General features: G+C 47.0%; 1 long non-coding RNA gene across 1 annotated transcript; it reads left to right on the top strand.

The window, feature by feature from the left end:
* The first annotated feature begins 3,134 nt into the window (after positions 1-3,134).
* On the top strand, positions 3,135-7,859 carry LOC116657869. The gene is made up of 2 exons (XR_004313023.1): positions 3,135-5,639; positions 5,766-7,859. It is a non-coding gene; the product is annotated as an uncharacterized LOC116657869 (long non-coding RNA).
* The last annotated feature ends 14,005 nt before the right edge of the window (positions 7,860-21,864 follow it).

Below are 21,864 nucleotides of genomic sequence, written 5' to 3'. Positions count from 1 at the left end.
CTTAATCTGGTATTTGGTGGTGCTGCGAGGAATATTTTTTCCTCCTAATCTCCGCTTAAAGTGTAAGTAAGAGTGCCTCGATCCACTGCCTTGAACAAAAAGCACAAAAGGATTCAGAAAGTAATAACAAAGATAAATAACTTGGCAATAAAATTTCAGCTCCAGTAATTTTCCATTTATATTTTCTCACTGCCTCACGCAGGCCTGAGCGCCGCACTTTCACGTCGGAGCCGCACCACGCAGTCATTTCATAGCTAACGCTTCCGCCTCCCAGAGAGCCCGAACCGAACCTGCGCTCCGCGCTCTGCGGTGCAGCAGGGGAGTTACGCTGTTCGCCCCAATAATAGGGCTTCCGGCGTGACTTCCTGGTCTTTCTTAGGCAATCAATCTCGACATCTGAGAAGGAATGAATGCCAGTCAACCCCTTACAGCAAAGGGGCTTCAGACGCAATTACTTAGGCTGCTCACTGCTGGGAGCCCCGGGCTGAATGTGGTTTTCCTGGGTGAAACCACTGCTGCGGTTTGCAGCCAGCAAAGCAATTGCCTAGTGCATTAGTGGGGACCCAGGAATGTCCAGGGAGAGGAGGGAGGTGAGGAGGAGGAGGGAGGTGAGGAGGAGGAGGGAGGGGCCGGAGGGGACGGATCCTCTGGCTCCAGGTGGAACAGCACTTCTGCTCCCTTGAAGGATCTCCCCCCTCCCCCCCACCCCCCACCCCCCTCTTTTTTAGCTTTCTCCATCTCTCTTTCGCCCTCTCTTCATCCCCGCTCTCCCTCTGCTCTCCCTCCGGGCTTCTTGCCCCTCCCTTCCCCCCTCCACTCCTAGACTCGTCCTCTCTGAACAGACCTGAACCTGGAGCACCAAGGGGCCCCTGAGTGTCCTCCCTGGCCCCGGCAGGTAACTAGGTCTCAGTGAGCGGGCGCAGGGGGCACAGGGGGTGGAGGGGAAGCTCCTTGAAGAGCTCGCTGAAAGCTGCTGGCTGAATGTAGGTCAGGGAATCAAGCATTTCTCATGTCTGCGCATTGCTCCACTTGCTCTCTGCTCCCGGCCCTCCGCCCCTGCTCCCCGGAGCTCCCACCCCCTGGGGCCTGGGAAATAGCTGTGATGCTCAGCTGAGAACAGTGCACTGGCTCTGCCAGGAGTGGACATCTGTGAATGTGCTTTGCTTGCCTGACTTGGGTTCTTGGCGCTTCGGCCTCCATCTCCCCAGGCCAGGCCAGGTTTCCTTCCCACGTGAGCTGAGAGTCTTGTTTTAGAAAGTCTTTATCTCTGTCATCATTCACTGGCTGGTCCGTCTGCTCAGTTCACGCATTAGTCTGTGAGCTCCTTACAGCAGGGTCTAGTCTCTCTTCCTCTCTGCATGTTGTCCAGGGTGCAGCAGGGTCTCCCACAGACTCATGTCCTCCTGGAATTTCAGGATGTGGCCTTACTTGGATCTAGGGTCACTGCAGACACAGCTAGTTAAGTTAAAATGAGGTCATACTGGAGCAGATGGGCTCTTACTGCACTGTGACTGGGTTGTGAGAAAAGGAGATCAGACGCCAAGCAAGACGGAGGCGAGCGCAGGAGAGCCGGGGATGGCAGGCACTGCCAGGGTGGAAGAGGCAAGGACTGACGCTCCCGGAGCCTGCAAAGAGAGCTCGGCCCGGCCAGCAGCTCAGCTTCAGACCCCCAGCCTCCAGGGCCTTGACACAGCAGGCTCGTGGGGCCTAGGCCCCTCAGCTGCGGGGCTCTTCGGTGGCGCTTTAAGGAGCTAGAACACCCCCCCAGGCCCATCCTTGAGCGTGGTGCATGCTCGGGGCCATCCTGGAGGCTAAGGCAGCTAGTCCATATTTCTGTCTTACTCTTAGTCTGTGGTCCCTAGAATCTGGAATTCACAAGCCACAAGTGTCTTGATTTGGGTGCCCCAGGAGCAGACCAAGGCTGGGACTCTGAGGGCAGGTACTTTACTGAGAAGTGACCCCAGCAAACACTGAGGGTGGGGAAGTGAGGCAGGGGAGGAAGGAGCCAACGTGACTGATGCACATCAGAGGGCAGGGTCCGCATGTGGACCGCTGGGGCTCAGGCTCACCCGGGGCCTCAGGAGACAGCGCAGTCAGTGAGCGTCAGAGAGTCCCAACCAAGCAGGGGAAGAGTGAAGGCTGAGAACTGGGAAGAGGATCCCAACAGCGTTCGCTGCAACTCTGGAGAGCTAACAGAATTGTCACCTTTCACGTCAATTTCCATCTAATGCCACTTCGTAAAAAGGACACTTTAACAGCAAAAATGTTAGAGTATAATTTGAGAATAAAAGATAGTCCCTTATTCTGAGTTCCTACTAAAGCCACTACCTTCATCCTTATTTTGCTGTTGTTTGTTGCCATTGTTGTTAGTTACTTGGGGTGAGGGGTTAAGTAAGCTTTCATTCTGGAAAATTTTTATATTTTCACAAAAGTCGCAAAAACACTGCACAGTCCCTGTGTACCCTTCTCCCAGCTTCCTGCAGGGATGAAATTTTACCCAATCATAACACATTTGTCAAAACTAAAAATTACTTTGATAAAATACTATTAACTACTTTGTCCTATTTTTAAAAAATATTTCATTATTAAATAACATTAATCCATGAATCAGTGTTTGAGAACCACTGCATTTATCGGTCTAGAGTAAGCATGTACAAGTTTCTCTTCCATAATTTTCTGTCTCGCACATGAATATATACATTGGGTACAAGGGGTATAAATGTAACCAGAGTATTCAAAAATGTGTGTGGTACACGGTGCAGACAGACAGACAGTGAAGGACAGGAATTCATTTTCAGTTAACAGCTTTAAGATGTAATTTATACAGCACAGTTTGCCTTCTTAAAATACACAATTTAATCTTTTTTTTACAGGCATACCTTGGAGATATTCTAAGTTCAGCTCCAAAAGATAGCAATAAAGCAAATATCAGAATACAGTGAGTCACACAAATTCTAGGGTTTCCCAATGCATATGAAAGTCATGTTTACACTTAGTGCAATCTACTAGTGTGCAATAGCTTTATGTCTCAAAAAAATGTCCACTCCTTAATTTTAAAATTACACTTTTGGAAAAATAGCACTGATAGACTTGCTTGAAGCAGGGTTGCCACAAATAGTCACTTTGTAAAAAATGAAACGCAGTCTCAGGGAAGCACAATAAAGCAGAATAACTTGAGGTGCACCTGTTCAGAACCGTGAATCTGCCACCACACTCTAATTTAGGGCACTGTCACCACCCCAAAAAGAAACCTCACGCTCATTAGCAGTCACTCCCTTCCCCTCCTTCCCCCAGTCCCTGACAACCACTAATCTCCTTTCTGCCTCTATGGACTTGCCCATTCTGGACATTTTATGGAAACAGAATCACACAGAATGTGGCCTTTGGGGACTGGCTCCTTTCCCTTAGCGAGCTATTTTGGGATTCACCCCTGACGCAGCGTCTATCAGTGCTTCCTTCCTTCCTACAGGGGAATAACATCCCATGGTGTGGATGGACCGCATTTTGTTAATCCATTTGTCAGCTGATGGACAACTGTTATTTCCTCTTTGGGCTGTTCCAAGTAATAGTCCTATGAACGTTCTCTGGGTTAAGTGTCATCAAACTTGGAGAGAATGTGGATCTGCTGGGAAACCTACACTCCAGGATGGACAGGCTGCACGGACAGACTTCAGGAGAAGACTAAAGAATTGTAGGGCTGAGCAGGACCCTGCCTGAGCTGGACTCCAGGGCAGCGGGATGTGCTGAGCCCCGCCCTGTGCCGCCCCATGCTGAGCTCCAAGCAGGACTGTCTCACTGGACACCCTCCACAGTCCTGCCCCCGTGCCCTCACTTCACAGATGGGGGACTGAGGCTTGCCCAAGGTCACAGGCTAGGAAGAGGTAAGATCGGACCCAAATCCAAGCTTGCCTGGCTCCAGAGATGACGTCCCCACTTGGGACAGTCTATCGCAATCCTGGGGGAATTGCAGGATGGGGGAAATGCAGACCCAGGGGGTCCCAGCGAGCGTGCGCAGTGTCTGTTTCTTGCCAACCATCCTTTGCAGGACCATCTGCCCAGCTGCTCCCTCCCTGCCAACCACCACCCCCTGCAGCCAGAACACCCTGATATTAGCTGCTGAGTCACTTGTCACCAAATCCCAGCCAACTCTTTAAAACTGCCTTCCACGGCGGGGTTTTCATTCTCCCGCAAGATGGTCTCCCTGAACTGAAGCTCATTAATAAAAGACAAGAAGTAAATTTTAACAAAGGCCTTGCTGAGATGCCTCTGCAGCAGCACACACTGTCAAAAACTTTCTCCGCCCTGAACAAAAAGGATTTTTCTCAGCAGGGCAAAACAATCTGCAGTCCTTTACAGCACATCCCCCGATTACCGGCATGGAAGGAGGCTGCGTTTGGACTTGTGTCTAAGCACATGCTGTCACTTAATTCCTCCTTGGAGAAAAACGCAAACCTTTCTGGCATATCTTAAATATGCCATTAATTACAGAACATTGTCTTGGTAGGGAAAGGAAAAAAAAGCATACAACTGGAGACTCCCTTTCCCTCTGAAGATGTCCTGGGAACATGAGGGGAAGTCATTGGAGTGTGACTGTTTGTCACCCCGCAGCTGGCTGGTGACAGCAGATGTAAGCACCACGCAGCAGAAAGCCGCAGCCTTGAGGCCTTGGGAGGCGCAGCGGAGATGTTCCCACGGCTCAGGGCAGACGCCGAGAGCTGGCACTGATGGAGTCACTCTGCTTTATCGCACGGCCTGAAAATCTGCTTCAGGGTCGTGGAGCCAAAACTGTGGGCCCAGGATGGACATGTCTGGCAGGCAGTGTGGGAGCCCACTCTGCCCAGGCAGCAGTGGTGCCAAAGCAAACCTCTGCCAGCCAAGCCCTCAGAGAGGCACCAGGTGTCCCCCTGCTCGGAGTCTTCAAGAGACTTGCTTTGCTCCCATTCAGGTTTCCCTGTGCTTGTTCCCCACATCACTGGCCAACTGAAGGGTCACCAGGACCTGTCCAGCTCTAGATTAGAGGCCAGCGGAGCAGGAAGGCCTGTTTCCTCACTGCATCGCCTCTACGGCAGGGTCAAAGGGCAGGGACGGTGCATGGGGGTAGGTCCCCCGGCAGCTCACTTCTGTGCCTCTCTGCCTGCTTTGTCTCCTGCATCCCGTTAGGAGCCTGAGCTTGCTACAGAGCCCTGCAAAGCCAGAGGCCAGAAGGCAGCACTGCGGATCCCTCAGGAAGACAGGGAAAGGAGGCTGCACAGGCTCCCTGCTAGCACTTCTGAACAACACTGTAAAGCACAGAGGCTCCAAGCAGCTTGGAGAAATTGGAAGCTGTGTTCTTCCTCCGTCAGAACAGCAGCCTGCCACATCCTCCAGTGTCGGGCTGTGATGCTGGGCTGTGTGATCCTCCTTAAGGAACAGATACTGTGGCCGGGATGCACGTGGCTGTGAGCTGGGAATTCTGACTGGGACAACCACACTCTCTGACTTTCCCTCAAGGCTCCCATGGTCTCACTCCCACAGAAGCTTGAGTCTCTGAGGACATTTGGCGGTCTGTCACGAGGATGAACAACTCATCTCTGTTTGCCAGTAACTTTCTCGGTTTTAATACCACAAGTCCCATATCATGGGAAATCCTCCAGTCCCAGGTAAACTGGGGGCAGGGGTCACCTTAGTTGTCTTCCCAATCCTTACTGGCTAGTCCTCACCGTATTTTTATTCATTCACTTAATAATCATTCAGCAAATATTCACTGAACACCTACTATGTTCCAGGCACTGTTCCAGGTACTGAAAAGGCAGCAGTGAGCAAGTCAGGCAAAGCTCCAGCCCACACAGGAGACAGACAGCAGGCAACCGAATTAGTCCCCGAGGCGCATGCTACATGGTAGTAAGTGCTGGGGACAGGAGCGCAAGGGGTAACAGCGAGAGAGCCGGCTGGGCTGGGGGCAGCGGAGGCATCACCAGTAAGCTGGCATTCTAACAAAATCAAGAAGCAAGGGGGGTGGACGTGTCTGGAAGAGCACTGGGAGCAGAGGGAATGGAAGATGGGCAGCAGTGTGTGTGTGGGAAGCAGGGAGATCAGTGTGTCTCCCCGGTGGGTGTGGCAGGGGTGAAGCCCGGGGAGGAAGGGGGACAATGGGGCGGATCATGGTTCACATTTTCTCAGCAGCAGCGTCAAAAAACATGTTATTCTCTGAGCTGGTAACTTGATTTTCTTAAGGAGAGATATGTCTTTGCTTAGAAAAATGCCTTAAAAAGCCACATGGTTAGATGAGATCCTGAAATCAGGAGAACAGGAATAAAGAAGAGAAAAAGGTTGTTAAGTTGCCAAGCATTGGAAATGAACAGAAACAGAAATGAACAGCGAGGGAGACAGAGAAGAGCTGAGGGTGAAGATGAGGGAAGACGGAATGGGGAGCCTCCCCAAGGCCAGGCGGGCTGTCTGAAGGACTCCCAGGAATCACAATGTCTAAAATTTGGTTGGCGGTTGGTGGTGGTGATAACTAGCTCAAGTGTAGTAGACTAAAGATGGCTTCATATTCATGTACAATTTATTCAGAGATGGGGTTCCCGTGAGTCTGTGCTGGCTACTTGATTAACAGAATAAAGGTCAAGCGCTGCTCTGCTGTCTTCTGGGTCGGGTGCCAGGCCTGAGACTCCTGTACCTCTACTTCCCGCCCCCGGGAATCCACACTCAGAGCCCAGTGCCATGCTGGGAAGGAGCCCAGGCAGCCCCAGGGAGACCTGCCTGGGTAGGAATCTGGTCCAACAGTCCTACTTACTGCTCAACAAACAGTCAGCACCAATTTTCTAGCCAGATGAGTGAGCCATCTTCCAAGAGTCACAGTGTTAATGTTTTAAGCCACTAAGTTGGGGTGCTTTGTGCTCAGCAGTAGAGAACCAGAAGGCTGAACTGTCAAGGAGTTACATCATGACAGTTGCGAGTAAACTGTGTTATGGTAACGGAGGAGGGACTGATCTGTGCCTGGGTCAAAGTGGTACAAAGCATGGACAGTGCATGCAGGGGTGTGATTCAAAAACTGGAGAGAAGCTGGAGGTTGGAGTCAAAGGTGAACATGAGAACTGGCAGCCCCTTGGATTGGCAGAGGTACTGGGGAGGGTATTGGATTTCTTGTCTTATCTTGAGATGGTTTTATCAAACACTCAAGGGGCAGAGCCACCACATTCCAGATTTAGGTTCCCACCCTCTATTGGGCAGAACCCATCACACCAGTCCACCCAGGTTGGAATGTCCCTGCCCAGGTGTCCTCACCTGATCTCACAGGTGACCCACCCATGCACACACACAGCCAGTGCTGCTCCCACATTGGGTGATCCAGGCAAGGCTCATCCAGCTGGAAGACAGCGGGTGTGATGGCCACCATGGCTGCCCCATTGGTACAAATGCACCTGGACAAAGTAGTGAGGAGCTGAACATGATGGAATTTCTCCAGAGCTAAGGTTTCCACTTTTACTGTTCAATGTTGAGTTGAAAATTTACCAAGAAAGAAGGCACTTACCAAGGTTAAAATGAATATTTTCTTTTAGTATTCAGAGCCCTTTCATATAATCCCTAAGCCTTACCAACAACATTTGTACCAACCTGATGTTATACATGGATTTGTAAGTATATAAACCATGTGAACTGAGGCTCAGAGAGAACACGCAGGGGCCTAAGTCAAGCAGCTCCTGGAGGAAGACCCAGGATTTGAACCCAGTTGTTCTGCTCCTGAGTTCTTTCTGAAGCACCATGGAGATGCACCATCCTGTGGTTTCCTTGTTTGTAAACTTTCAGTTGATTTGTGTCCATTTAAGTAACAACTGTGTATATAATTAAATAAACTTTGCAACGTAAGTAAAACTAAACATGCCAGTGTTTGCCTATTTTCAACTCAAGGGCTCTGAGAAACATGAAAAGACATCCGCCGTCAACACCCTGCCCCCTCGAGTCTCAGTTGCTAAACCGGAAAAGCTCTAAAGGCATAAACGAGTTAACCAAGACCATGGATCTAACCACGAAACATCATAACATCAGAGAGCAGTACCAGCAGAGACAGATACCTGTTTGTTTATTCCTGATGCTTGTGACAGTACTTGTTATGTGTGTTTTTTATTGAAGGAACTTTTTTCATAGATAACTCAATACAAATTATTTGAAGAAAATGTATCTTGTTATTACTTGGAATAAAAAAGGCAATAACATTGGAGTGAAATGCAGATAAAAAATGAGATCATAGAATAAAGGATATGAAATTTGGCAATTTAAGCAGAGCCACTTAAACGAAGGTGATTTGCGAATAGGGCTAAAGAGATGGCTCGACTAATCTGTTTTAACCACCTACTATGTGCTCGGAAAATTTTAAATCATCCATCATTTTAACTGATGCTGTCAGTGCAACATTACAACAGATGAAACATTCATTCAGTGGGAACGTCCCCACAGACGGCATTATGATGGGAGGAAACCAAGGTGTGTAAATTAATCTGAGGCTGATGTCCCTTCCTCCTTGCCATATACACTACTTGGGCAGGAGAGATGCTCTCTCCCTGAACATTTCGTGTTTGAGGGGGAAGGTTATGTGTCAGAATTCTGACCAATAAGATGTTAATCAAAGTCTTCTAGGTGTTAGGACTTCTGCTAGCATAGCCTTTCCCTTATTCTTACTACTGTGAATATCAATACAATGACTGGAGCTGTGGCAGCCATGTCATTACCATGAAGAAGAGAATGGCAGAGATGTTAGCTCTGATACTGCTGAGTTACTGAACCAAGGCTAAGAGCTGCCTATGTCAGACTTATTTTCTTAACTGGCATATTCCTTTTATGATGGGAAGGAGATAACAATGAATGTTCATTCTTCTTAATATTGATAACTATGGAAATACAAGTTTTGGTGTTTTTTAACACTAAAAAATAACTATTAATGGAAATAAAAAGAGGAAACATACTTTCAAGATTACTAGAAAGAAATGATCAAAGACAATATAATTCACATAGCAAAGAAAACAACAACAAAGCATAAATACAGAAAACAGGATGACCAAAAAAAAAAAAAAAAGGCAAAGCATATCACATCCATCATGATGAAAAAGTAAATGGGTTAAACTTTCTATTAAATGATATATCTCACATTGGTACACAGATATCTAACTGTGTCTACAGAAGACACGCCAACAAAGTGATGAAGAGAAGCTAAAGGTAGAAGGAGCACTTGCGAAAGTACTTTCGGATTCAGCAAAAGGTATTCTATGAGCGCTTAACTGAGAACATCCTATTACCTCCCACGTGGGTGGAGGCACAGAAAGGCATCTGATGAAATTCAGTGCTCATTTCTGACAAAATTTCTTACTAAAATCAAATCAGAAGGAAATTTGCTGTCATGAAAAAACTATCTTCATGTAATATCACCCTGAACAGTAAAATACTTACAGCATTTCATCAATGTCTATAAAAGGTAAGAATCCCCACCACCTTTATACTTACATTGTTCTATGGAAAGTAATTAAACATTCTAAAACGATCTGTTGGAAAGTTAGAAATAAGATTGTTATTTTCATGTTAAAAAGTCTACCTGGAAAACAAAAGATAATCATCTAAAAAGCTATTGAGGTAAAAAAAAGTTTACTAAGTCATCTGTTAATAAATAAGTCCACATAATAACCAATTAGAAAAATTTAATAAAGATTCCATGTATAATAGCTACAAAAAATGTAACACAGCTCGAGATATCTCAATAAGAAATGCGCAGGACTTTATAAAAATTTTAACTTTACTGATAAATATAAAAGATGATGAAGACATAAAAAAGATGCATCATATTCTTGAACAAGAAGGTATGACGTAGTAAAAATATCAAACCTTTTTAAATTAAACTATAAATTAAACGAAATTTCCAATTGAAATCCTAACATGAGGTTTTCTGAAGCCTGACAACGTGATTCTAAAGTTTATCAAGAAGAAAAAATGTTTAAGATCAGCCTAAAAGTTATGAGAGAGAGAAAGGGAGAGAGAAATGGAGAGGGACGGAGGGAGGGAAGGCAGGATATGGGGTGGGGGTGGGGAGGGTAACAGCACAAGTGCGCCTCCACACAACTTGTACGCTAAGTTAAAATAGTCTGTTACTACCCAGAACAATCACACAGAGAACACGAGGACAGAATAAAAGTTTAGAAACAAACCCAGGTATAGTGTGTGTGAGAAAAATGACGTTTAAAATCAATAGCATAAAAGTGGATAATTCAATGTGACAACTAGGGACTCATTTAGGATGAAACAGTTGGATTCCTACTGCATGACTTGCACAAAAGTAAATTCCACATGGATTCATGAATGATCACAGAGTTAACAGGGAAGTGATAACCTGGAGAAAATATCTGGGTTGTATTCTAATACAGAAGGAGATCTCCTAAATAAGAGAACAAATAGCACCCCGATGAAAAACAGTCAAAAGACCTGATAGGTAAGCACAAAAGAAAATGCAAATGTTCACACTCACTAGAAACTAAGTGAATTCAGTAACAAGAGACTATTTCTCACTAAGAAACTTGGGAAGTATTCTGAAAGCTATGATGCTCACTGTGGCCCAGGAAAGGAGAACTGGATAATGCATAGAGCTGGGAACGTCAACTAGCAGAGTCCACTGCAGAGAGGACGTGATGCTGTCAACCTTGCAGGAAAATATCCGGAGAAATAGCCTCAGATGAAGACAAAGAAATTAAGAATGAGGATGTCAGAGATGTGATAGTTATAATGGTAAATACTAATGAAAAAGACTTAAGTGCTCAAGGACAAAGAAACGGTTATCTAAATTGTGGCAGGTTGTGCAGCCGTGGAAATTTTCAGAAACAATTTAACAGCATGAGAGGGAGAAATGGATGTATGAAGGCTACATGCCTGTACAGACAAGTGACACAGACAAGGAGGGAGAGGAGGAGGCTGGTGGGGAGAGACAAGAGCGAATCAGGGATGGAGTGACTAAAACATAGCATGTGGTTCTACTGAAGGGCTGAGCTGACCAGGCAATTTCCAGTAGGTTGCTTGTTTGCTCACCCCAGAGCTGAGAGGTCGGTCAGCACCATGGCCACGTGTCTACGTGTGTACAAGTATCCACCCCCGTTCTTCATTTCCTCCTTGTGTACACACGGGTCAAGCTGAGTGTAACAGACACAGGGACAGAGACAGACTGGCTCTCCGTCCACTCCCACGAGCACACAGGCAGCAGGATGTGACCCCAACCTCACCATCGTGGTAGGTGGAGGGCAGGTAGGACCACCTCTCCCCAGAGCACTGGTCCCACTGAGCACTTGCTGGAATTCAGTTCTTCTCTTCTTCCAGGAATCGGACCTCGCCAGGGTCCCAGGGCAGTGAGTCAGAGAAGAACCACTGTGTCAGAGTGTCTGGGCTGAAACCTCAAGTGAGAGGTTCTTTTTTCTTCTTCTTAGAATGAATTGCGCCTTGTTTTTTCAGCTTAAAGATGGAGGCTAACCTGGCAGGCAGACAGTGTGTGTGTGTATCTGAGACAATCTGTTTCACCGTGGCTGCTGTCTGGGCAGATTTATCGGGTGCATAATTCATATCATACAACGTACACCATGGCTGTCACCTCCCTGCATCTCAGGGACACTGAGATGAATCTTCAGAGCGGTGACACGGCTCCAGATGCCCATGGCTCTCTCGACTCGCCCCAACATGGGTAAATTGTCCCTTTGCAGGGGCTCGACCAGAGCTGAGGTTCTCCAAGCTCAAGCTACACCCTCAGTGGCAGAATGGTTTGTCTCGTTTCCAAACTCGAGTTTTGATTCAAGAGAAGTAAATGGTGTTTGGAGGAAATATTTTTTAAGGAAGAGTCACAAATCACCTGTGCCCCTGCCCCAAGTACGTATCATCTCACCCCACCGTGTGACACAAGAGAGTCACTCTCATGAGTCTCCTCTGCCCTCTTCATTCCTGGAAACCCCACATTTTACTCCATTTTGTCATTTTGCAATGTCTACTGCTACGTTCCCGGTATGGTATAATCAGAAGCCAGCAAAGACAAGCCAAGACAACTAAGGCATGATCTCTGCTCTTAAGTATCCCACAGTCAACTTGGAAAAATGAATATATAAGCAAATAACCAGAGCTCTGTCAGTGCAGTGAAAGATGTCAGGGATGGGCCGTGGGGATCTGGAAGGTGGTGCATAACCCTGCCCCCAAGGAGCCAAGGAAGTATGCGCTAGAGACAGTGACCTCTGAGATGTCAGTAAGAGTTTTTAAGAGGCCAGTGCATTTCCCTTGAAAGGCCCAGCATGGGCAGAATACAGGGGTGGGAAGGAACACAGAGCTTGGGATCTGCATGGACTCTGGCCACCTGCGTGATTTTACATCGATTCCTTCCTTGACATGACCATTAGAGTCCAATTTAGTAGAGGCCACAGCTTTTAACCAAGGATTCCTGCAGCCCAGGAGTCCTGAACAGACTCTAGGGCCCTGAAGCCCCTGAAATCAAATATAAAATCAGGTATGTTTTCCTGGTCCACAGCTTTTATCACATTCTTGGGGGCCATCACCCCCAGTGGTTCCTGGGGTCATGGAGTGAATTCACATGGTGAATTCTTGCTTTGCAGGGTTGTGCTTTCTGGAAGCTCTTGAAAAGAGAGAATATGTCCCCAAGGTCTGCGTACAATTTGGCGGAGTTGGTAACTTTGCAGGGAGGTAACAAAAGTCTTCCCCTTTCACAAATGCCGTCCACCACTCCACGTCAAGTTTAAGGTCTGGGTGCCAAAAGGAAGCTCACTAAGACAACCTATCCGTGGCTCTTCCGATGCTGGGCCCAGGGGAAGAAGCGAGGACAGGTGCGCGGAAGCAGCATCCAGGTACAAGGACTCATTCGTGCTCTGAAATGGCCAGTGTCCCTGACGTGCTCCCAGCCTTAGAGCCTCACCTGCCGACACAGCACCTCCTTGCCCCTGTCACAGGGCATGTAGGGACTGGCTGCGACCACATACGGGGAAGCGCTGGGGAAAAGACCCAAGGGCTGCTCAGATAGCTCGCTATCAAGTAGCTAATGTAAACAGAGATGGGAGGCTCCCCTCCAGGCCTCCCACTGACGATTTTGGTGTCAGAGAGCAGAGTGCTGGCTGGACTCCAGCATTCCTCCTCCTCCCACCTGTCGGGGGAACAGCCAGCTCACAGAGCCCCGGTCCCACCCTAAGGGTAGGTGCTGCTTGGGCAGGATGAAATGATAATAACACCTTATTCGTCTGATGTTTTGTGCTATTCAAGGTGTATCTGTGTGTTTTCTCAGTTAATCCAATTAAGCTCCATAACCCCAGTTGTAGCTGTTTGGACAGCTATCAGTATGCTATTCTAAGCAAAGGGAAGGACACTTTGTTTGCAAAAGAGGAAACACAGCTGGCCCAGTAAACATACAAAAAGGAAAAAGCTCTGCCTCGTTAGTAATTTAATAAATGCACATTGAAACAAGATACTATTTTTTACCTGTCGTATTGGCAAGAATAATTTTTTAAAGTTAGTGATTGTTTGTTATTTTGCAGAACTTACTGAGGCACGGCCAGGTGCCAAGCAGTTCACACAGACAGAAAGGATATACAGACCTGAACCGGTCCAACGAAGTCCCTGTCCTCAAGGGCTTCTGGTCGAGAGCAGGGCTTCTCACATTTGCACAGCTGACATGACAGGCCAGACCGTCCTTGGCTGGAGTGGCTTGTGCACTGAAGATGGTCAGCAGCATCCCCAGCCTCCACCCACATGATACCAGTGGCATCCTCTCCCCAGCTGGGACAACCAAAAATGTCTCTGGACATTGCAAAATGTCTCCTGGGTGCCAAAATCACCCCCAGTTGAAAACCACTGGTCTACAGTAATAAGAAAACTGGAAAATTGCATTTATGAACCATTTGTGGGAGTAGTATTTTAACTGGAGGGTAATTTGACCATGTGAAAAAAAGCCTTGAACTTCTTCAGACACTTTGCTCCAGAATTTCACTTCCACTAGCCCAGGGTAACAGCGAGAGAGCTTTTACCACTTGGCCCTGAAGAAACTACGCCTCGCTAGAAATCCTAACCCAAGTGTGCGCCGTCCAGGATACGGGATACAAGTTTACACTTCATTTATGATGCAGGATCTCAAACCAATATAAATACAACATTTGAATCCAGGTTGGGGAAGCTGATCTGTAGAGACACTTTGATAACCAAAGTCACCTGAATCTGTCAATGGTACATGGCCATACTAGCTGAAGATTAAAGTTATAAGCCACATGAGGAAAAGCTGGATCATAACAGAGAACCAGCATCCACAACAAAAAGAACTGATCTCTTCTAGGACTTAGAAAATCAAAGAATCTGAAAGGGGTAAATGAGTTAAGGTAATGAAAGAACAAACTACTATGACATGAAGGAATGGTGGGCTTAATAAAAAAAGGTAGAACCGCTAAAAATGAAAAATATAGTCACTAATATCTAAAACTCAAAAGACAGATGAAACAAGACATTAGCCATAGCTGGAGAACAGAGCCCAGCACATAACCAACAGCGCATTTAGAAAATGGAAATTACGACAAGGGATTAAGAGGCACAGACAACAGAACTGGAAGACGCAGTGAACACCTAAAACAAGCTACAGGAGAAGGTAAAAGATGGGAGAGAGGGACTCTTCAAAAAAGGTAATTTTGAATTTACCAAAACTGAGGATAAACAAAAATTCTATATTGAAAACATATGAAACATTCCTAGATACATCACAGCAAAAGGAAGACTACCAAAGACACAGAGAAACCCTTAAAAGCAGCCAGAAGGACAGGTGATTTTCTACAGTAACAAAGGCCACACGGGAATGGAATGATACTTTTATGGAATTATGAGAAACAAGATCTAAAATTATATACCAAAATGAACTATTGTTCAAGAGTAAAGGCAAAATTAAGACATTCCAGAAAAATAAGGATTGAAAAAGTTTACTACTCACAAGCCCAGCATGAAAAGAATTATTAAAAGAAGTTCTTGGCTAAAAAAACAATGAGTAGCAAAACACGAGAATCAAGAGACAGTGGTGATCAAAACACCGATATGCCTGTGGAGAACTAAATAGTCATTCATTATGAAAGTAGTAATCATGATTACTAATTTAGGGAGGTTACAAAATAAAGTGAAAGTAGAATACTTGAAAAATAGTGTGGGCAATCAAATAGAAAGGTTTAAATGTCTTCATGTTGTTGGTGGGGGTGGGGAGATATATTCATTAACTTCAGAGTTCATTAAAGCACATGAGCATGTTAAAAATTTAAGGTTGATCATTAAAAGAACTGCAATTGAATGTGGCGTTTCCATACAATATAGAGAAGTGAAGGGAATAAAGAAACTGATCAATTTTTCAGTCTGCACTATAAGATGGAAGAGGGAAAAAAATCATCAAAGAAAAAGATAACAAAGAATACAAAAAAAATTGTAGAACTAAAGCTAAGTTCATAAGCAATCACAGTAAATGTAAATGGATAAAATACTACAGCTAAAAGACAGATTTTGAAGTAGGATTTATCTACCTTTAAGCTACTTAAAATAGCTGTAACAACATCAAAAAAGATAAAAGTGAAAAGATGGAAAGAAGACAGATGTCAGAAGTCTGGCTGAGTTTGATAAAGACCCAGTGATCAAACTGGGGCAAGGCCAAAAACCCCACAGCTGACAACCATCTTGCTGGCAGGGACACATACGGCCTGGCCTACAGGGAAAGACAAATAAGGACTGAAACCTGAAGACCATCCCTGAGAAGCTGAAGCTTTGAAACTTCTTGGCTAAGGTGAACTTCAGGAACTGCTGGGAAGGATCAATCAAGATGGCTTCACAGCACAACCCCAGTACCTACGCCAGAAACACCGCGAAGACCCCCTAGCCATTGGCAAAGACGCACAGAAAGGCTGCACAAACTGCACATTTTAAAAATAAAAAATGTGCTAAACAAATACAAATGCCAGGAAAGTGTTCTAGTGGGGCGGGGTATGTCTGGGAGAGAAGTTACTGTGGCCACCTGTTGGTCACAGGGTCTTCATGGAATTTGATAAGCCGCCGCTGTAATCCACACAGATGAATAAATGCAAAGAATGACCAAGACAATTTTGGAAAAGAATGTGGAGCAGGCAGTGACCTCCTTGCTATCACCAAGAAAAATGCACATTACTGGCCCTAGGATAGCAAAGCAGAACCTTGGACAGGACAGCATAGAAGTGACCGTCCGGGAACCTGCTATGGCACGGAAGCAGCAGGCAAACCTAGTGGTGAAAGACCGTTCGATGACCGATGCTGGGGCCGTAGCCAGGAAGCAACCTACCGGGTCCACACTGAGCACACAAATTCCAGATAGATTTAAGACACAAGTGCTAAAAGGAAAACTAAAACTTTAAGTTAATAATAATAATATAATATTTCCTAAGTGATTTTCAGGTGCCAGGCACGCTTTTAAGGATATTATACGAGTTAATTCCATTAAATCTGCAAAATGATTCAATGAAGCATATACTATGATTATCCTTACCTTGTAAATGAGGAACCTGGGTCCAGAGAGAGCCCTTTCCCAAGCGCAGAGCTGCTAACTGTCGCAGCTTACAAGCATGTTACTCAGCCAAAATACAGAGGAGCATCACTATAGAATTGGAAGTAGGTATGTACTTCTTAAACAAAAACCCAAAGCACAAACCATAAAAGAAAAGGTTGACAAGTCTGACTATATTAAATTTCAAAATCTTTCTTTGATGAAAGATACCCTAAGCCACAGTAAAGTAAGTTCCAGCCTAAGAAACAAAGAAGTCTTTGCCATGCATGTTGCTGACAAAGAAATAATACCTAGACTACACAAAGAACTCCTAAGAATTAATTTTAAAAATGCACTGAAGCCAAAAGGAAAATTGGAAAGTCACTGAAGGGCAGATGGGAAGAGCAGACGGAAAGTGTGTTTAACTTCCTGGGCAATACAGGAAATGCAAATGAAAACAGCAAGACAGAATTTCCACATGTTCAGACTGGCACAATGTGTACTTGGACAGTCCCCTGCTGGGAAACTTTCAGGAAAGGGCAGTTTTGTGCCGTGCCAGGGTGGGGGCGGGGGGGTTGGAACAGCCCTTTGGAGGGAGAGAGGGACCCCAGCAGCTGTGCGTCTCAGGAAGCCTCTGGGCCTTCGGGGCACCCTGCTTCCTGTATCCACCTCCATGCAGACGATTTCTGCGCACTCTGTCATCTTTCTTTCCCTGTGTCAGTAGACACCGTTCAGTCCATGGGAGCCCTACGGAAACTCCCACACAGAACATAATGAGCCATTAAACACGGCTTTGAAGACAAGTGTTTAACCACAGGGGAAAACACCCACAGTGTATTGTTAAAAGAAGAGCATTCAAACCATTATGTATGATTAGATCCAAACTTTAAGTAAAGAAATATACAGACAAAGAGGAAACATGCACAAGCTATGCACTAAGTACACACCATGTTCACCTCTCACTTGCTTTACAGGCACTCTTTTCTTTTCCTAGTTACATGGACTTGTTTCAAAAACTTAAATCTTCAAGATGAACAGGATAACTTTTGTGATTAAAAAGGGTTTTTAAATACATGTTTCAATTAAATAATCTACGGTTGTATATACTTATATGTAAAGATATAAAAATAATAAATATACAAACATATAATATATATGATTATAAATACATATTTTGTTATTAAGTACATATATCATGTTCTCCCTATACCAGGGTCTGTGCTAAATGCTTTACCTGTGTGACCTCAAGGCCCTCTTCCTAGGCCTTAACTTAATGGCCTCTGCAAAAACCTTTCCCCAAACAAGGTCGCATTCGAGGGTTCCTGGTGGACGTATCTTCGCAGGGAGGGCCGTTCACTCACTACAGCCTGTCATTAGCACCTAGTGACAACAAGCAAGTTACTTCACCCACTCAGCACTGATTCTTTAGCTGGAAGATGAGGATAACACCTCCTGGGTTATTCTCAGAATCAGTTCCAGTTCTGTCTACGGTATTCAGCACAGCGCCTGGCACACAGAACGTCTAAAATAAATGTCAGTGATTAGAGTTGTTGTCATCACGTTCTTCATCACCAATTCAGCAATGCTGGCATCTCCCAAATCACCAGAAACAAGCCCTGGAGTTCAGAGAGGTTGAGTAATTTGCCCAGCGCTTGTATGAAACAATTTGGAGTCAAAGGCCAATTTCTCTGAGTTGGCTGCTATCCAAGGTCCCTGTCCTGGGCCAAGCTGCCTCCACACTCACTTCTCCAGCCAGCTGCTCTAGTTCACAGCCTGGTGAGGCAGCAGGGAGATGCTGGGAGGCCCAGTTTAAAAAGAAGACATGGCGGCTTTGAGCAGATAAACCCCATGTGCAGCCCAGGGCCTCCTCAGCCCACACCTGGGGCTCCCTCCAGCCAAGGGTGGAGCTAAAGAGTTCTGTGGACTCACATCACGCACCTAGGGTGCCAAGGAGAACAGACAGACACAGGTAATACCTGGCCTCCTTCACCCTCTAGAGGCCACCCCGGGCTGGCTCCAAGGTGGGAATCAGAGGCCAACCGCCCTTTACTCTTCTCTGTTGCTCAGAGATAGCTCCCAAGTTCATCCTCAGCTGGGACTTCTCTGTCCTGCATGGTCACCTCTGCTCATGGCTCCCAGACTGCTGGGACTGTGAGAACATGGAGCTTCAGGGCCCCCCCTGCAACCTCCGCCGGTCCAGACGGATGCTCAGGCCTGCTGACCCGGGACACCACCCAATCACATTACCTCACCAGTGCTTCCCACAAACAGGCCCATGCAGCCCACCTTTACAAACTCTCGGGCCCAGTCCCTTTATACTTGCAGGATCCAACCTGGAAACAACCCACTTTAATGCGACAGCCTTCCCTACACATCCCGTCAGACCCCACGTCCTCAGGCCAGCCCGCCTGCCTCCTCACAGGCCAGCCCCATGAGCAGCAGCCAGGAGGACACTTGGAGGTTTGGGACCACAGAGCACATTCTGTTCCTTCCTCTAACTACTTTCCTCCCCTGTTTGAGACTAAAACACAAAAATGAAAGATAATAGAACTTCTGACACCAAATGGCCATACTGCCACTCAGCTTACTTTGATGACAGTAAAGGGGAGACAACACAGATGAAAGCGTGCGGACTGTGGACCTACAGTTGACCTGTGCTTGCCCCCAGCTCAGCGTCCAGCTGTCTCAGCTGCCCAGTCAGGTCAGTGACGGTCCCCCAGGAACCGCATGCTGCAGACCATCGGGTGCAGAGGTGGCAGGCCGTGCCTTTGAGTCCCAGCACAGTGCAGCCTCCACCCCCACACAAGTTACTTAACCTAAGCTTCCACATCAACACTACGCCGCAGAGAAGACTGGTGAGCGATAAGCGAGGCGACCTTACATAGTGCTTCGTGCAGTGTCTGACACAACATGGATGCTCCACAGTTCTCACTGCTCTCATCAGCAGAAGCAGCATTTTCTAAGATCGGGGCACAGCTGCAATGTCAGGTCACCAGGATGGGATTCCACAGGGTCATTTCTGGCCCAGGTCGAACATCCCACTGCAGACACATTCTCCAGCACGAGCTCAAGTCGGCACTTCAGCCACTACGGGTACAGCACTGTGCTAGCGAGTGTCCGAGACGAAGGGGCCCAGATCTCAGCGCGAAGGCTGATTAACAGGCAGGCGGCAGCAGCGTGGTGGACACCGAAACGTGGGCTCAGATCCCAGGGTGCCTTTCCCCAGCACGGCTGCTTCGGCCAAGTTCCTGAAACCTCTCTAGATCTCGGTTTCCTCATCTGTACACAGACGGTGACAACAGCTCTTATCTTGTTAGGAAGGTTGGGACGGTCCAATGAAGCAGCACTTCCCACGCTCTTTAGATCGTGCTGGGTAGAGGAAGCAGGTAAGGCACGCTGGTGGTTATCATCGCGGGCACAGCGCAAAGGGAGGGGGGAGAGGCACGGAAGCTTGGAGGGGGTGGGGGGGCACCAGGGGTGCCTCTCGTCAAGGCGAGGTCTGCAGAAAAGGCAGGAGTGAAGAGTGGGCGTGCTGGGCGGGCAGACCCCCTGGGAAGGTGGGCAGGGCACTGCATGTGTGGCACTGCTGGTACCCCCGTGACCAGTGGTCAAGTGCCACAGGACATCAGGGAATACAGCACAGGGGGTCTCAGGCTAAACTGCCGTTTTCCTTCTAGAGTCAGGCAGAAGGAGCTCTGGTCCGCTCGCCGGCCTTCCCTGGCTGGAGGCTCTCTAGAGGAAACACCCACCCCTGTCATGAAGTCTGTTTCTCCAGAAGAAAACTGTACTCAGGCTGCTGGGACTGCGGGTTCACTGTCTCTAACACCACAAATCTGAGCATCGCTGTAGCACTTAGAAAAATCACGTAAGATCCTGGAAACAGTTCTGCACTGAATTCCAGCCTTACCGGGTTGGGGTGGAAATCAGGCTGAGCGTGATCAGTGGGGCCTTGCTGCTAGTAACTGACAGGATGGGGCGACTCCTGGGCCCCAAGATTCCGATTTAACACATCAGTGGTTCAGAGCACAGGTTGGCAAGTCGGACACACTTAGATTCCAAGACCAGTTCTCTCAATGACAGATGCAACAGTCTGGTCGGTCTCGTGATTGCTGTGAGCCTCTGTTTTCCACAGAAAATGGGGACGATGAGGAGAGGACCTACCTCATGGGTTTGTTCTGAATATTAAATATGCAAGAGACTGTTAGCACACTGCTCAGCACACGAGTAACCAACAAGTAGTGGCCACAAAATAACAATAATAATGGTGTTTATAACGATGATCATGCTTTTATATCTAAAATAGATCTTAAATCCATGCATTTTCTTTCCACTGCCCTCATCCTAGTCCAGGTCACCATCACCACCAGCTTCTTAGCAATCTCCCAGTGGTCCCCTCCCTTCCACTCCACTCCCTTTAATAAATAGTCTCAATACAGCATCAAGAGGAACGAGCCTGTAACACAAATTAGATCACTCCCTCTCTTGCTTTGGGCCCTGTGATGACTTCCCATTGTCGTCCAAACTCTCTGAGCTTCACAGCCCTGCCTGATCTGGCCCTGTCCACAGGCCTCCCCGACCACCAAGCATCAGCCACAGGCACCTTTTACTCCCAGGAAAACAGCAGGACCCTCCTGCCTCAGGGCTTGGCACGAGCTGCTCCCTCTACCTGCCATGCTCTCACCCTTTCGGCCTTCTCAGTTCAGAGAGGCATCTTCCATAACAACCACGTCCAAAGCATCCCGCCTCGGAGACCCTTTGTATGTCACTCATCGCCCTGAATGATGAATTCGCTGTTTACTCAGTCACTCACTGTCATACTGCCGGTTTTTCCCCATGGACCGGAAGCTCCAGGAGGGAGAGAACTGTGTCTGCTCCTCTCTGCCGGACCTGCAGTTTCCAGCACCATGGTCACCTCTGTCATAATGAAGGACAGGAGGGAGAGATGGAGGCGGGGCCATACAGCGTTCGGGAAGCTGCAGGTGCAGGTGGGAGGGAGACATGGGCCAGTTACAGACTGCAGCTGGATGGTGCAGTGAGTTTTTCTTTGACTCCAATAACTGAACCCAACTTTTGTCTCAGTGCCCCAGTCTCCCTGGAGAAGACCACTTATTATGTCATCTACGGATCTGTTCAGTATAATCTACCAATTTTTCAGTCAAAAGTGGTTTTTGTTTTTTTTAATCTCACTCACCTCCCAGCTCATATGTTCATCCTGTTTGGATGACAGTCTGACACAGCTTCACTCTTCCCCCACTTTCCTTCCCTCCTTTCTTTCCTTTTTACTGCCTACCCCACCTACAAGGCTTGGAGAAAATCCAGAATGTTCCTCAAGCCGTGCACAG

This window comes from Camelus ferus, chromosome 19 (assembly GCF_009834535.1).
Source record: "Camelus ferus isolate YT-003-E chromosome 19, BCGSAC_Cfer_1.0, whole genome shotgun sequence".
NCBI lineage: Eukaryota > Metazoa > Chordata > Mammalia > Artiodactyla > Camelidae > Camelus > Camelus ferus.
This window is presented reverse-complemented; position numbering and strand designations above follow the sequence as displayed.